Here is a 17,746-nt window from a genome sequence, read left to right on the forward strand (position 1 = left end):
GCCAATTAGAAAAAGAACGAACTCTTCCTAGGATAGTTACTGGAGAAATAGCAAGGGGAAAAGTTCCAGCCCAAATTTGGCAGATAGATTATATTGGCCCACTACCCCAGGATAAAGGATGTAAATATGTATGTACGTGTGTTGACACCTATTCCGGTGTACTAGTGGCTTGTCCTTATAAAGACGCAACTCAGAAAAACACCTGTAAAACTCTAGATATTGTAAGTTTATATTATGGAACCCCAATGCAGATTCAAAGTGACAATGGGTCACATTTCAAGGGCAAAGAAGTGAAAAGATATTGTGTGTTGAATAATATAGAATGGATATATCATATTCCATATTACCCACAAGCATCTGGGCTAATTGAAAGAATGAATGGATTGTTGAAAGAACAGCTGAGAAAATTAAGCTCAAATAATTCATATCGACATTGGAAGGATAATTTGTCTATTGCCTTACGTAATTTGAATAATAGACCCTTAGGGGGGAGTACACCTCTAGCCAGAATGATGACCCCAAATCTGCAGATCAGAGAACAGCAAACATGTGAGATTCAAAACATTGAATTTTGGACTGTGAGGGAAGATGTCCCACTACCAAGTCCAGGAACACCTGGTTCAGCAGGATATGATTTACATTGTATAGAGAATTTTAGGTTAAATAGGAAAGAGATAAGAAAAACCCCTACTGGAGTATGTATGAGAATCCCCAAGAATCATCTTGGATGGATATTACCTAAACCAGGATTAGCGGCTCAAGGAATACATGTATTGGCTGGAGTGATAGATTCTAATTATCAAAAAGAAATTGTTGTGACACTCCAGAATATGGGTAAAAAACCTGTACAATTTTGTAGAAATGATAGGATGGTTCAAGTCATTATTATCCCCTGTGAAAAAATACCCTTTGTGAAAACTGACCCTCCTCCCAAAATAACTACTAGAGGGGCAAAAGGGTCTTGCTCCATTGATAGAATAAAGTCAGGAGCTAAGGTATGGGTAAAACGGAAGCCAGATGATATTCCAAAGGCTGCAGAAGTTATAGCCCATGGGAAGGACAACACTGTAACAGTTGTTTATTCAGGGGAAAATAATTACCAAATCGTACCCCTGAACCATATATTTTACCGTGAATAGGTTATAATAATAGATTCACAGACTATTCTTTTTGTCCTTTGTTTTGGCTAACCTTGTTGCTAGTTTTGTTTCCTTCAGGCTTAAGCACCCTGCACTTTCCGGTGACTGCCTAAGCATGTAGCATTCTTGGAATTCCTGCCAGCTCGTTAAAGAAATGACCTCTGGAATGGGACTTTTTGGGGGCAGGGCCATCTCTACATCCAATTTCAGCATGAAGAAGCTATGGAAAATGAGACCTTCACCCCTCACCCCAAGATTTTGAGCCCCAATCGTTCAAGGGGGGTGGAAATGATGATAGTGTTCTGTTTACTTATTTTGTGTTATCCTTGCTGTGTTGTTTTATTGTTATGATATTATTGATCCTATGTAATGGATACAAGGATTTAGGGGTGGACATTTGAATTATTAATAATTATTTTGGGGATGATTGATTGAAGAGATTATTTTGCTGGGATCTAGGGGTGGATCGCATTTGAATTGTTAACCAATGTTTGGGAATGTCACTGAATGATATGTTTTGCTTTATAATGAATGATATGTTTTAGTTTCCTTTGTAATTGGATCACAATGTATGTTCTAGGATACATGGCTGATTAGATTATGTATCCTATAACAAGGGGTGGAGTGTAACCAGAATGGCCTTTGTTTTCTTTGAATGACTCAGCTTACCTCATTGAGCCTCTGGACACTGTGGCTTGCTCTTCCGGGGCAGGAGGCCCGGGGAGCATGCCGGGAAGCAGACAACTTCCTGTGTGATGAGTCATGGGGCTGGCTGAGGGGAGGTGTTAACGGCTATGCTAGGGGGAGGAGCCAACTCAGGAACCAATCGGCCCTGGTCATTCGGGCGGAGCTTGATGATGTCAAAAACCCTATAAGAGGGGAGAGGACAGCTTGAAGAGTTCTCTTTTCCTTTTCCGGTTGGAGCCAACGACAGTTACAGAGGCAGTTACGACAGTTACGTCAGTTACAGCCACAGCGACAGACACAGCTGAAGCAGGAGCTGCCAGTAGCAGAGCTAACCTACGGGAGAAAGCTGAACAAAGACTTCAGGCCATTACAGCGACAGTTACAGCGACAGTTGGAGCCAGAGGCAGTTACAGAGGCAGTTACGACAGTTACGTCAGTTTCAGGCACAGACACAGCTGAGGCAGGAGCTGCCAGTAGCAGAGCTGATCTACGGGAGGAAGCTGAACAAAGACTTCAGGCCAGTGGGTAATCTTATTACCATCGAGGGGGAAGCATGATTTTGCTTTACGCAATCATGCTTCTCTGTAGCCTCCTGGTTACTCTTGCAAGGCGTACTTATTGGGCCTGGAAGATTTTGATCAACATATCAAAATGGGGCTTCTGGTTCATGGGTTGGTTACTGTGGAGCCTAAATAAATGTTTTGATTCTTCTGCCTTCTACTTTGAGAGTTTCTTATATCCGGCGGTTCCGAACCTTTCAGACATGTTTATGATCCTCTTTGAGATTATAAACTCTGCCCTCCTGATACACAGTGGCATTGCTGGGTCAAAGCATATGCACAGTTTTATAGTCCTTTTAGCATAATTCCAAATTGTTCTCCAGAATGATTGGATCAGTTCATAACTCTACCACCAATGCATTAGTGTCCCAGTTTTCTCACATCTCCTCCAACGTTTATCATTTTCCTTTACTGTCATATTAACCAATCTGATAGGTATGAGGTGGTACCCCAAAGTTGTTTTAATTTGCATTTCTCTAATCAATAGTGATTTTAGAGTATTTTTTTTAATTTCTTTGTCTGAAACATCCTGTTCATGTCCTTTGACCTTTTATCAACTGAGGAATAACTTGTGTTCTTATAAATTTGACTTAGTTCTCTATATATTTGAGAAATGAGGCCTGACAACGTTATTTACTCTAAATTCCCCCCCCCCAGCTTTCTTCTTTCCTCCTAATCTTAGATGCATTAGTTTTGTTTTTGCAGAACCTTTTTAATGTAATATCACCAAAATTATTCATTTTACATCTCATGATTCTCTTTTACCTCTTGTTTGGTCATAAATTCTTCTTGTATCCATACATCTGATAGGTAGGTTATTTTCCATACTCCCCTGTTTGCCCATAGTATCATCCTTTATGTCTAAATAATATACCCATTTTGTCCTTGACTTGGTATTTATGGTGTGAGATGTTGGTCTATACCTAGTTTCTGCCAAACTAATTTTCGATTTTCCCATCAGCTTTTGTCAAATAGTGAGTTCTTATCCCAAAAGCTTGGGTCTTTGGGTTTACTACAGTTATTTACTACTGTATATCATGTAGCCAATGTATTCCATTGCTTCAGTACTCTATATCTTAGCCAGGGTTGTTGTTGAGTTGTTTCAATCATTTCCAACTCTCTGTGACCCTGTGGCCAGAGTGGTCTTTGTTTTCTTTGAGTGACTCAGTTTATCTCATTAAGCCTTGCTGGGTGCTGGGCCTGCTGCTTCTCTTCCGGGGCAGAAAGCCCAGAGACCCATGCCTGGGAGCAGAGAACTTCCTGTGTGACGATTCACGGGGCTGGCTGAGGGGAGGTGTTGACTCCAGAGCCACGCCCTATTGGGTGTTAACTTAGTCTATGTGGAGTGAACCTCCCAAGGTCCTAGGGGAAGGGGCCAACTCAAGAACCAATCAGCCCTGGTCATTCAGGCGGCACTTGATGATGTCAAAAACTCTATAAGAGGGGAGAAGATGGCTTGAAGATCCTTTTTTTCTTTTCGGTTGGAACGGCAGGGGTGGCGAGCGGGACTCTGGGCCAGCCCTCGGGCTGAACCTAGATGTTGGTAACTATGAACTGTATTGGGTCTGTCTGTTGATATTTGTAATTTGTTTGTATTTATTCTGAAGTTCAGGGTGCTGGCTCTTTCCCCTGAACTAAACGAATGTTCTGAACTTCAGGATGCTGGCTTTTTCCCCTGAAGTAAGTGAATGAATCTGTATTTGGTCTGTCTGTTGATGCTTGTAATTTGTTTGTATTTGTTCTGAAGTTCAGGGTGTTGGCTTTTCCCCTGAACTAAATGAATGTCGTCTGTAGGCTCCCCTGAACTAACTGAATGCTGGATTAAAGTAAGCTGGTCAACCCCTTCACCGTGCTTTCCTTGGTTAAGCAGATAAAAAGAACCTGTGCATTCCCAGTGTGCCGGCAGCCTCCTGGGTGCTGGCTGTGGGTGGATCTTATGTCCTCACAAAAGCTGCTAGCAGGATTGTTAAAACAGACCCCATTTGGAATTTTCTTGGCAAAGATACTGGAGTGGTTTGGAATTCTTTCTCCAGCTCATTTGACAGAGGAGGAAACTGATAAACAGAGTTAAGTGACTTGTCCAGGGTCACCCAGCTAGTAAGTGTCTGAAGCCTGATTTGAACTCAGGTCCTCCTGACTCCAGGCTGGTAAATTTTCCACTCCACCATGTAGCTTCCCTTCTTAGCCAGTACCAGATTGTTCTGATGATTACCACTTTGAGATCTGCTATGGCTAGGTCACCTTCCTTCACATTTTTTTCATTAATTCCTTTGGTATCCCAGTATTCATTGGAGGTGTTATTTTAAAGTTGTTTAGAGTGGGATTTGGGAGAGCTCAGCAAGTCCCGGCCTTCACTCTGCCACCTTAGCCTCAAGGAGCTCACGTTCTGATGGGGAAGACACCACATTAAGAAACTTTCAGCTGCAATTGTGATAAAAAGTCCCTGCGTTCCTTAGGGGGTAGGACAAAGCAGATGGTCAGCCTCTGCTTTAATTCCAGGCTAATATAGACATCCTTTAAAAGGATTATTGTAGGAAACTGTAAGTCTGTCTCCATCTCTGTTCCCTTCTTCCCTCCTTCCATTCCTTCTTTTCTGGAAACTAGAATAGACTAGGAGTTAAGAGATGGGGTCAAGGTCAGACTCTCACCTACTAGCCAACTGAGCTTGGGTAAGTCCCTCTTCCCTCAACCTTGGTTTCCTCATCAGAAAAGTAAAGGGATTGGAGTGATCATGAGGTTGCAGGATTGCAAAGTTGAGTCCAGTGATTCTGTGAGTAGAGATTTTAAAATGATGGCATGTACTAATCAAACTTTTGGCTACATCACCGTCTTCACTACTGGTCTCCTTTTCTATTGTCTCATGGCCTCACTCCATGGGTGCTCAGTTGGTCTTTCTGTAGGCTACCTGGTATGTGATGATTCTGGCCCATGTCCTGTCTGCTTCCTTAGGGAGCATGGGGGCAGATTCCATCTGGGGCCTTTTCCCAGTCATCTTCCAAAAAGCTGCTTCCAAACTGATATTCCTGAATTGTGTTTCTAATATGTCACTCTCCTGCCCAAGAACTGTCCATGACTCCCTATTGCCTCCAGGAAAAACTGCAAACTCTTCAGGCTGGGCATTTTAAGCCCTTTGCTCTTTGGTCCAGCCTGCCTCTCTGGGCCTATCATGAAACATTCCTCGTCACACAAGCCAGATTCTAGGCACAATGGCCTGTTTATTTTGCCCCAAACTTAGCATCCCATCTCTCCACACTGCACAGTTTAGTGACCCCAGCCTTTTCATTGTACCATGAACAGGATACCCCATCTTCTTTATCTGCCCTTTGCTCTCCTTTCCCACCTCCTCCTCCTTTGAGATTCAGATCATACTCCCCTTTGGCCAGAGGTCTCTCCTCTCCCCACCCCCTGCTACTCCTACTGCTGGAGCTGCCAGTGCCTCTGAGATCTCCTCCATTTTGACCCTGCAAACATCTGTAGGGTCATACATCTCCATATTGTCACCATCATTAGAGTGTGAGTTCCTTGGGGCCTATGTTTCATACTTCTCTGTATCCCTAGCATTTAGCATCATCCCTTGCACATAGTAGGCACTTAATAAATGTTTGCTAATTGATTGATTGGGTGATGGAGAATTGCTAGAACAAGGTCCTAGAGATACTATTAGCATCTGATGTTAAAGGTGGCTACCACAGTCCTGTAGGGGGAAGGCTACTGAATTTTGAGGATCTGGGTTTGAATCCTGGCCTGTGTGTTTATAAGCTATGTGACATTGGCAAGTCCTTTAGCTGCCCTGGTCCTCAGATGTCTCATGTAAAGTGTAAGGGGCAGACTAGATGGTCTCAGAGGCCCTTCCAGCTCATGATCTGTGGTCTATGACATGACAGGGTAAAGTCAATAATGTCTGAGATTGCTTCCAGCTCTGGCATTCTGGGCTCTAGTGAAGCAGACTAAGTAAAGAACGGAGATAAGACTGCTTCCATGAAAGGCTCTCCTCTGCCTTTCCCACCCCTTTCCTCCACCAATGAAGCCAGAATGCCCTGTTGGGGACGGCCCATAGAAAGAAGAGGGCAGACCCAAGGATAGGGGGAGGTACCCACTCCTCATGTGCCATATCTTGGCATCTGAGATTCACAGACATCTAGAATCTTAATAATGAACCCATCCTGTTCTGGTCTGACTTGAGATATGGAGCTGCCTCTTGGTACCTACCACACAGCAGAACAGAAGTAGCTGTTCTGGGCCAGGAATACCAGAAGAATTTCAGTCTAAGGGAACATGTGGGGCCTGTGGCATTCAACTAGAGAACGAGAGCTGGTGGGTCACATTGCCCAATGATCAGACTTCTGTCCCATTGCCAGAAAGTGAGTCTTCCCAACCTCAAACTCCCCAACTTGCTTTATTGACATTTTTAAAAAATAAAGGTTAATGCTGCCCTTTGATCTTTCACAATAGAATAATGTAGCTCTTCTCTCCCCTTCTCCACACCCCTTTCTGTCAACACACAGTGAGCCTTCCCTTGACACAAAGACAAGAAGTTTATAGGACCATAGATTTAGTAACCCAAGGGATCTTAAGTCCTCCTAGTCCAATGCTTTTATTTGAAAGATGATGCACCTGAGGCCCAGAGTGGAAATGACCTCTCCAGGGTGTATAAAGTGCCTTTGATGGACTTGAGCTCAGGTCTTCCAGACTCCAGATTCAGTGCTTCACCACCTAGTCTGGTTCTTTTTGTGATGAAAAAGGCAGTGCGATGCAGTGTAACAAAAGCATTGCACTTTGGACTCATGAGAGCTGAATTCAGTTGTTGGCTATGTGGACTCTGGGGGCCTCTTAACATGATTTTTGCCTCAGTTTCTTCATCCTGAGGGGTTGGGCTCAATGGCCTCTTGGGTCCCTTAGAGCTCTAACTTTGTGGCCCTGTGATCCTATGTGCTTGAGTCCACACTAGGAAAATCTAATGAATGGAAATTGCGTATTGCTCAGATTGGAACATGATGCTGATTCACCAGCAAGTACAACTTGGACAGGTGCAAAAGATGGGCAAGGGGCTTAGTGCTAGGATTGAACGGGATTAGACAACTAGGTGGGATTTCACTTGGGAACAGCATAAATGCCCTTTGCTTAGGAATAAAAAAACCTTTTTGATGCCAATGTTCTTCTGGGGATACACCATGGTGGTATGGGGCAGGGTGAAGGAGGGGTACACCGTGCCCTGAGCAAGTCATGGCTCCAGTGCCACTCAAAGCACAGTGGGAAGGGGCCTGGTGTATAGAAGAGGGCTGTGGATGACCCACAGGAAAGGGAGAAATGCATTATGCAGGACTCAGCTGCCTGGAAAACGAAATAAAGCTGGTGTGAAAGGGAGGCTCCAACCCCATCCCTACGGCTGGGCCTAAGCAAGGCAGACAGGATGTTCCCAAGCTCCCCACGGGGGACAACCTCCGGGCAGGGGGTGGGTCAAATTATTTAAATACAGCGTTTTCTTGCTAATTTCCAGATTTTATGATTGATGCACAATTTTCCCCTCCGTGGGGCTGCTGTTGCTGCTATAATCTAGGATGCAATCACACTGTGCTTGAGATGAACGTAATTAAACCAGAGCCTCTACAAGGCCTGATGGAGCCGCCCTCACAAAAACATGTAGAAATCAGCATCGCTGATCCAGACCCGCTGGCTCCCTGTCCTGCGCCCATGGCACTTCTCATCCGCTGTTCTGGAAACACGTAGCAACAGTATGGCCAAGATGCATCTGGGGCCTGGGGCTTCGGCCCCTAAATGAGGCCTCCATAGCCCAGTACATCCGCCACGCCATTACAGCAGGGGTCCTGAACCTTTTTGGTGACATGAGCCCTTTGGGAGGGCTGACAACATCTGCCAATGGACCCTTCTCAGAATAACGGGTTTTAAATGCAGAATATAAAACACATAGTAATGTTTACAAAGGGGAAGCATCATATTGAGATACAGTGATTTTATGTATATATGTGTGTATAATACATATTATCATATTTGCATTATGTGTATAATATAATATATACATATATTATGTGCATATATGCATATGTATATATACATGTATATGTGTGCATACATGTATACATATATGGATGTATATGTGAGTGTATATACATGTGTGAATGTATATGCATATGTGTTTGTGTGCGTGTGTGTATGTGTGTGCCCATGGACCCCTGGAGGAGACCGTCCGCCTTAGTGTGGTTTTTCCCCCTCCAGGCCAAATCGCTGCCATCTGAAGCATTCTTCTCTTCTGGACAGTCCTCTCGCTGACATCCGCTTCTTCATGAATCATCTCTCCAGTCCCGCCCCCGGCCCCCCACTCTCATTTCATAGTTCCAGGCTCACCAGTCAGTGTGGCGGTGCTAAGACGCTCCAGATTTCATTCGTTCCTCACTGGGTAGTTCACCCATGCCCTTACTGGCCAAACACTCTCAGTGAAGTTTTCTAAATCACCTCTCTCTAAAATCTGCTCATGAAAGGACTGGTCGGCCACGTCCCAATATGTTTGTCCTGGATATCCTTGCATAAACCTTTTTCTCATCTCCATCCCTGATGGTGTTTGCCCTCTTCTCTGCCTACACCTGAATCACCATGTATTTATTTGGTATGTGCCCATATATGTGCATGCTCTCTCCCCTAGCTAGACCATAAGCTCCCAACCTCCCAACCCATTTCAAAGATGAAGCCCAGAAAAGTTGAGGAACTTACCCTAGTTTACCAAACTATTGTACGATGAAGCCATGTTGAGTCAATCAATCAATAGGCATTTATTAAATACCTACTATGTGCCAGACACTGACTCAGATTAAACAATCCATTCCCTCAAGGAGATTGCGGTACCTCAGGGAAGACAATATGTCCACATAGACATTTTTAGAAGGTTATATGCGGGGACGGATCCATGTACTAGGGCCGGGGGGAGGGAAAGACTCTTGTAGGAGGCATATGCCAAATAGGAGTTTTGGGCTAGTAGGGATTGTTTCATTCATTGTATTTCTGTTCCCAGTGCCTAGTACAGTACCTGGCACGAAGATTTAATAACCATTTATTGGATAATAGATAAGAAGCTGAACCTGAGCTTTAAACTCTGATGATTTGTATTCAGATCTTCCCACAGGGAATGCAGAATTCTTCCCAGCACAATTACAGATGGGTCTTATTCCTAAGGAGCCATTAGTGTTAACTACACACAACTCAGGAAGCAGCTTCTCTGCATTGTTGCCTGAGGGACATCACATACACATGAGCAGACCGCACACAATGCATTGGTCTCCATAGAAATGAGTGGACTTGAAGGAGGCAGGAGGGTATATATTTAGCCTAGAAAAAATCAGATACTTAGGAGGTCATATGATCCCTCCCTTCAAAAATCTAAAGTGGTCCTATGGAAAAAAATCTAGTTTGCTCCATTTGGCCCTGGGGGAGGAACCAGATCAATGTCAGAAAATCAATGGAGACAGATTATGGTTCAATAAAACAAGACTGCCCCAACCATTAAAACTGTCTAGTAGAGTACTTGATGGGCAGCCTTACTGAGGTCTCTGTCACTGAAGGTCTTCAAATGAAGGCTGGAATGTCGTGAAGAGGATGCCTATAGTAGCCCAGTGGCCTCGATCGTAATGGCAGTGAGCATTCAAGACCTTGGGAGAAGCACAAACTCTCTGGGGCTATGAGAATAATTCCCCTACCTTGCTTATCACATATTGATAGAATTGTAGAATCTTGGTGTTGGAAGTAACATCAGAAACCAACAACAGCAATGGCTATTTATATACCACTTTAAGATTGATAAAACTCTCTATCTGTTATTTCATTTTGTTCTCACAACAACCTGTGAAGCTAGTTACTTTCTTATTTATTTGCCAAGGGACGTGTAACCATTAGGTATTAAAGGTCATTGAACTCACATTATCTCTCATGAAAAGAAACGGTTTTCAGTAAAATTCAATTCTAATAATGGTTAATATTTCCGTAGAACTTTAAGATTTACAAAGTACGTTGAGCCATAGTCTTTATATGTCAATATGGCAAGTAAGATTATTTCCATTTTATAGATGGGAAGACCAAGACTCATAGAGATGTAGTGACCTGACCTTGCTTACCGAGTTAGTGAGTAACAGAGCTGGGTGCAGAGTCCAGATCTCTCCTGACTTCAAGTCTGATATGATTTCCACTCTACCCTGCTTCTATTTATTATCCTAGTTTCACAAATGAGGAATCTGAGGCTGAGAGGATAGGTGACTTTCCCAACGTCACACAGCTAGTAAGTGTTTGAGACAGTATTTGAGCTCGGTCTTCCTGACTCTGAGTTCAGCACTCCATCCACTGTTACCTCCCTATCTCCTCACAGGATAATATATTTAGAACTGGAAATGACCTTTAGTCTGACCTATACCTGACCAAGAATCACCTCTTCAATGTCCCTGACAAGTGGCCCTCCTGTCTCTGTTTGGAAACCTTCCATGAAGGGTAAGTCACTCCTTGAGCTCCTCAGCAGCTTATTTCACCTTTGGACAATTCCAAAGGAAGAGAAGTTTTTGCTGACATCAGTTTTCATATAGAACTCTCACCTCTTATCCCTGGTTCTATTTTGCAGGCTGGAACTCTAATCTACCTTCCATATGACAAGCCTTCAAATACTGAACACAGTTATTACATCCCCCCGATTCTTCTTTTCTCCAGGCTAGCCAGCCCCAGTTCTTTCAATGGGTCTTGTCATGACATGGATTCAAGGTCCTTTCTCACTCTGGTTATCCTCCTTCTAGATACTCTCAAGATTACCGGTCTTTCCTAACACATGGAGCTAATTATCGAACACAGTACCCTAGGTCAATAGTCTTGACCAGAGCAGGGGCTAAAGGAATTCTCATCTTCTCATCTGTGGAAGCCATGCCTTTCTCCTCAGACAGACTAAGATCATACCGGTAAACATCTTGGGCCTGACGTCCACTAAAACCCTCAGACTTTCCCCCAAGATATAGAGAAAATCAAATGAGGCAAAATGTGTCATAGCCCCTTGAAAAGTTGATACATGTGTTTACTGTTATGATGAGCTTCAGCTTGCCACTCAACTCATTCCTTCCTGTCTCAAGTCTCAATCAGTAGCAGAAAAACACAATCCAGAAGCTATGATGAAAGGCACGTGGAGGAAGCAGGGTAGAGTAGGAACAGTATCAGGCTTCTAGTCGGGAGATAACTGGATTCTGCACCCACCTCCGTTAATCACTCACTCGGTAGGCTAGGTTCAGTCACTACATCTCTATGAATCTTGGTCTTCCCAACTATAAAATGGAAATAATCTTACTTGCCATAATGATGTATCAAGACTATGGCTCAACATACTTTGTAATTCTTAAAGTTCTGTGAAAATATTAACCATTATTAGAATTAAATTTTACTGAAAACTGTTCATTTTTATAAGAGATAGTGTGAGTTCAATGACCTTTGATACCTACCTGTCCCTTGGCAAGTCATACCACCTTTCAGTGGTCACAAGAAATTCTATATGAGTGTATAAATATATATTGTAGAGGAGCATCTGATGATCTGTTTGCTTCAGTAGAGAAAGCTCTCCTGCATGGAGCTGCTCACAATGATGAATTCATAGGTCCAGAAGAAAGAGAAGAAAAAATAATAAACCATAAGAAAGGAATATATTGATTTGATTAAATAAATGCAACAACAATAATAAATAATAAATCCAACAAATACTAGATGTACTAAATATATCAAGTGATAGTCATGAAAATATTTTCAGTGATACATTTTAAGTCCATTATGTTGTGTTTTGCCCTAAGCCTATTATTATCTCTCTTAAAATGAACAGAACATAGCTTCAAAGTCAAAGGAAGAGATATACCAAAATAGTTTGTTAATTACTTGAAAGTCATGGATGAAATCAAGCTGTGTGGCTCTAATGAAAGACACATTCAAGAACTTTATCTCACAGGAATTTTCTAGTGATATCAAAAATGTCATTTTTGCTTGATAAGTATGAAATTCATAATGTCTCCCTAGGGAAAAGTGAGATTGAGGTGTTTTGAGTGATGCTCACTAATACATTGGTCTCTTTTAGGTAAGATATATCAAAAGTAAAGCCTTCAAGGAGGAAGTTGCCATCATGTATGTCGAGACATGATGGTATCCTGAAATCAAAGTTCAATGGGAAGAATACATTTAGAGCAATTAACATTTTCCTCCAAACCACTCAATGTACATTTTGGACAGCCATGGATTTAGAAATTATCTAAACTAAAGCCCATAGAATAACAATAAAAACAGGAACCATTAACCAATGGCAGCTTTGAGCATTTCTTTGTCAAAAAAATGAAGAAAATGGATATTCTCAAAGTACTTTACAAATGAATTTTTAAAAATTACAGAAATATTCTTGGGACACCTCTTAACATAACATTAGCATACCCATTATAGATACACAGACCATATATTTCCCATGATTTTTTTTTCACACAAAGCAGTCAGGAAAGCAACTATGCTCCTTCTGAGATTTTGTACAAGGAATATTAAAAAAAAAACCTTAAGTCCTACACATAATTCAGTCAAGGTCATTCCAGTTCAGACTTAAACACTAAGAGGCAGTGAAATTAGTCATGAGCCTAATGTTTTCACTTGTCAATTCCAACAATATATCATTCATTTTCAGTGAATCTATGAGCATCCACTAAACATCTCTTTTAGAAGAGTATGAAAGGGCTGGGGTTGCTACAATACTAGATAAGCCATGACTTCTGCCCTCTATGAGTTTACAATCTAATACAGAAGGGATATGGACCTAAATGAATAAAAAGAAAATATGAGAAATGTCCAAGATGAGTATTTTTCCCTTTTGGAATTTATTTATTCTTTTTAAAAATTTTTTAATTCCAAATTCTTTCCCATCCTCCAACCCTTCCCCTCCCCATTGAGAAAAAAAGTAATACAATATAAATTATACACATGAAATCACGCAAGACCTATTTCCACATGGCCGTGTCACCAAAACCAAAAACGAAATGAAGAAATTTACTTCAATTTGCACTCAGAGTTCATAAGTTCTGTCTCAGGAGGTAAATAGCATTTTTCCTCATGAGTTCTGCCAGATGATCTTGGGTCATTGTATTGCTCAGAGCCACCAAGTCTTTCACAGTTGATCATCATTACAATATTGTCGTTACTGTGTACAATGATCTCCTGATTCTTCTCACTTCGCTTTGCATCAGTTCATATAAGTCTTCCCAGGTTTTTTTTTTTTTAAACCATGCCCCTCATCATTTCTTATAGCACCATAGTATTTCATCACAATCATATACCACAACTTGTTCAGCCATTCCCCAGTTGATGGGCATCTCCTCAATTTCCAATTCTTTTCCACTACAAAAAGAGCTGCTATAAATATTTTTGTACATATAAGTCCTTTTCCTTTTTCTCTGATCTCTTTTTATTACAGGCCTATTCATGCTATTCTGTGCCAAATTTGATCCCAGAACACAATTTGATAGCCCTTTGGTCCAAATTGTTGTGCAGAGAGGTTGGATCACTTCACAACTCCACCAACAGTGCATTAGTGAAGCTATTTTTCCACACCCCCTCCAATATTTGTCATTTTCCTTTTTTTGTCATATTAGTCAATCTGATGGGTGTGAGGTAGTACCTCGGAGTTGTTTTAATTTGCATTTCTCTAATCAATAGATATTTAGAGCATTTTTACATGACTATTGATAGCTTTGATTTTTTTCTTCTGAAAACTGTTCTTATCCTTTGACCATTTATCAGTTGGTGAATGGGTCTTTTTTTTTTATAAATTTGACTTAGTTCTCTATATATTTGAGAAATGAGATAAGATTGCTGTAACTGTTTTATTTAATATTACTTCATTGTTTATGGTACCTTTTAACAAAATGTAGTTTCCCTGCTTATCTCTTTAGGTCTATTTTTGCTTTCGTTTTGTCTGAGATCATGATTGCTACCAATTTTTTAAGCTTTTTTATGTCAACTGAAGCATAATAGATCTGATCCAGACCCTTATTTTTATTCTGTGTGTATGTCTCTCTGTTTCAAGTGTCTCTTGTAAACAGTATGTTTCTGGATTCTGGCTTCTAATCCATTCTGCTATCTGCTTCCATTTTATGAGAGAGTTCATCCCATTCACATTCATAATTATGATTATTAACTGTGCATTTCTTTCCATCCTATTTTTTTCCTATTTATCCTTCTCTCTCTTTACACTGTCCCTCCAGGAAAGTTTGTTTTGCTTCTAACCACTGCTTCCCTTAATCTACCCTTTCTTTTATCACTACTCCCCTTTCTCTTATCCTCTTCCTCTCCTACTTTCCTGTTAGGTAAGATAGAAGTTTATACCCAGGGACAACTAGGTTGTGCAGTGAGTGGAGCATGGGTCCTGGAGTCAGGAGTTCAAATCTGGCCTCAGACATTTGACGCACTTACTAGCTGTGTGACCTTGGGCAAGTCACCCAATCCCAATTTGTCCTTCCTTCCCCCCTCAAGAAAAAAGTTTATACCCAACTGAGTATGTGTGCATATGTATGTACATACTCTTTCTTCTTTGAATCCATTCTGTTGAGAATGAGGTTTGAATATTGCATACCACCCATCTACCCCATGCCCCTCCACAGTAAAAGCTCTTCCTTGTACTTTTCTTTTATGTGAGATAATTTTCCTCATTCTTCCTTTCTCTTTCACCTTCTGCCAGTGCATCCCTTTTTCTTGTGCCTTCATTCTTTTTAGATCATCCAAATATAATTGACTCATGCCTGTACCCTCTATCTATGTAGACTCCTTCTATCTACCCTAGTAATGAAAATGTTCTTAGAAATGATATGTATCACCTTTCCATATAGGAATGTAAACAGTTTAACTCTATTGATTCCCTTATGATTTGTTTTTCATGTTTATCTTTTTATGTTTCTCTTGAATCATCTTTGAATGTAAAATCTCCTATTCATATCTGGTCCAAAGAATGTTTGGAAATCTCTGAGTATTTTTCCCCCCTGAAGGATTATACTTAGTTCTGCTAGGTAGGTTTTTCTTGATTATAGTCATAGCTACTTTGCCTTCTAGAATATCATATTCTAAAACCTTTGATCTTTTAACATGGAAGCTGCTAAATCATGTGTAATCTTTACTGTGGCTCTATGATATTTGAATTGTTTCCTTCTGGCTGCTTGCAATATTTTCTTCTTGACCTGTGAGTTCTGGAATTTGGCTAAAATATTCTTAGGGGATTACATTTTGGGATCTCTTTCAGGAGGTAATTGGTTTCAATTTCTACTTTGCCCTTGGGGGTCTAAGATATCAGGGCAGTTTTCCTCAATATGTTGTTGTTTTGTTTTTTTAATATGAAATCTAGGCTCTTTTTTAGATCGTGCCTTTCAGGTAGTCCAATAATTCTTGGATTATGTCTCCTAGATCTATTTTACAGGTTAGTTTTGGTTTTGTTTGTCTTAGACTGGAAAAATATCTCTCTCTTACCTTTTGTTGGCCTTGCCCAAGCTATTTTGGGCCTTCCTGCTTTAGAGTGAATGTCAATGGTAACTGTTTCTCTTTGGAGCAGCAACCCTGAGGGTCTTCCCCTCCCAACTTGATTCTCTCTCTCTCTCTCTCTCTCTCTCTCTCTCTCTCTCTCTCTCTCTCTCTCTCTCTCTCTCTCTCTCTCTCTCTCTCTTTTTCTTTTCCTAATTAAAGGGGCCATCCCTTGACCCACTTCTTAAAGAGGCCTATTCACTGAATGGGTGTTACCTCACTCTAAGTGAGTATATGAAAAGGCCTAAAAGGGCAGGGTCTCCCATTGCATCCTGGGTTATATCCAGCCATCTTGATGAATATCTGATCACTGGATCCAGATGGCTATGGAGGAGAAAGTGAGGCTGTTGATTTTGCACAGCCCTCCCTCACTCAAATCAAAGTCAACTGCAAGTCATGTCATCATTTCTCTGATGTTATGGTCCTCTTTGAAAATGAAGGACAAACACAACAACATTCCAACATTCAATTTGAGGAGTTATTTTAGAGTTGTTTGGAGGAAAATGTTAAAAGAGTTTGTCTGACTTGTTGCCTCTGACATCTTGGCTCCAAACCCTTCCCCCCAGCATGAGTGCCTATGTCCAAGATAAATATTAATAGCTTTGAGAGCAGATAAAGGAGGCATAATTTCTTGCCTTAAGCATTTTCAGGAAAGATACCATAGAAGGAACAACATTAGAGCTAGGTCTTGGAGTAATTATGGAATATTTAGCTTGGAGATCACCCAGTCATGTATCATTGTAGGATTTGGGGATGATAATAACATTAGAGGTCACTTCATCCTTTAACAAATGAGGCAACTGAGGCCTAGAAATAAGTACTTGCCTACATAGACTCAAAATGTAAGTGCTGGAGTCAGGATTCAAACCCAGGTCTTCCAATTCCAAGTCCAAGCATCATTAAATAAAAAGTACAGGGGCAGCTAGGTGGCGCAGTGAGTAAAGCACCGGCCCTGGAGTCAGGAGGACCTGAATTCAAATACGGCCTCAGACGCTTGACACATGTACTAGCTGTGTGACCTTGGGCAAGTCACTTAACCCCAACTGCCCTGCCAAAAAAAAACAAAAAAAAAGTACAGAGTAATACAACCTATTAAAACACAAATTCAATCTAATTAAATTGAACAGATATTTACTACATACAAACTTCCTTTGTGTCAGGCAGTATGCTTGGTCTTAGGGATATCCAACCAAGAAGCTCACATCGTATTGGGGGAGCACAGCATGCACACAGATAAATGTAGCAGTGGGATTTGGATTCTTGTGTTGGTAAACAAATTTTAAAAAATGTAGGCAAGCATCAGCTACTCTTACACACACACACACACACAAACACACACACACACACACACACACACACACACACCTTTTTTGTGTCAGCCAGATTCTTCCTCCCTTTGGGTCATGACTTTCACTCTACATATTCTTCTCCCCCCTCCCCCACTGGAAGAGTGGTTTTTCTTTCAATGGCAAGCCAATAGGAACCCAACCAATCAGTTGCCCAGTCGCAGTTACTGTTTCCTTTGTCTATAGGAACCTCAATAAATATATTCTCCCTTTCCTGAGACATTTTTTTTAAAGTTCCAGGTCCAAATCTGTTAATGCTTAGCCCCCATTATAAAGTGAATGCAGTCAAAATACCATAGTTGGAAATCTTTCTCTCTTCCCTTCCTTGGATTTCCAATCATGCCTCTCAACACTCCATAAACAATAGCATGAAAATAGTTTAAAAACGTGGTCAGATAAAAGTTTCATCATATTTTCTGGCTTAAGGGACAAATTCAATGTTTAAACACAAAAAAGT

The sequence above is a fragment of the Trichosurus vulpecula genome, chromosome 3 (genome assembly GCF_011100635.1).
Source record: "Trichosurus vulpecula isolate mTriVul1 chromosome 3, mTriVul1.pri, whole genome shotgun sequence".
NCBI lineage: Eukaryota > Metazoa > Chordata > Mammalia > Diprotodontia > Phalangeridae > Trichosurus > Trichosurus vulpecula.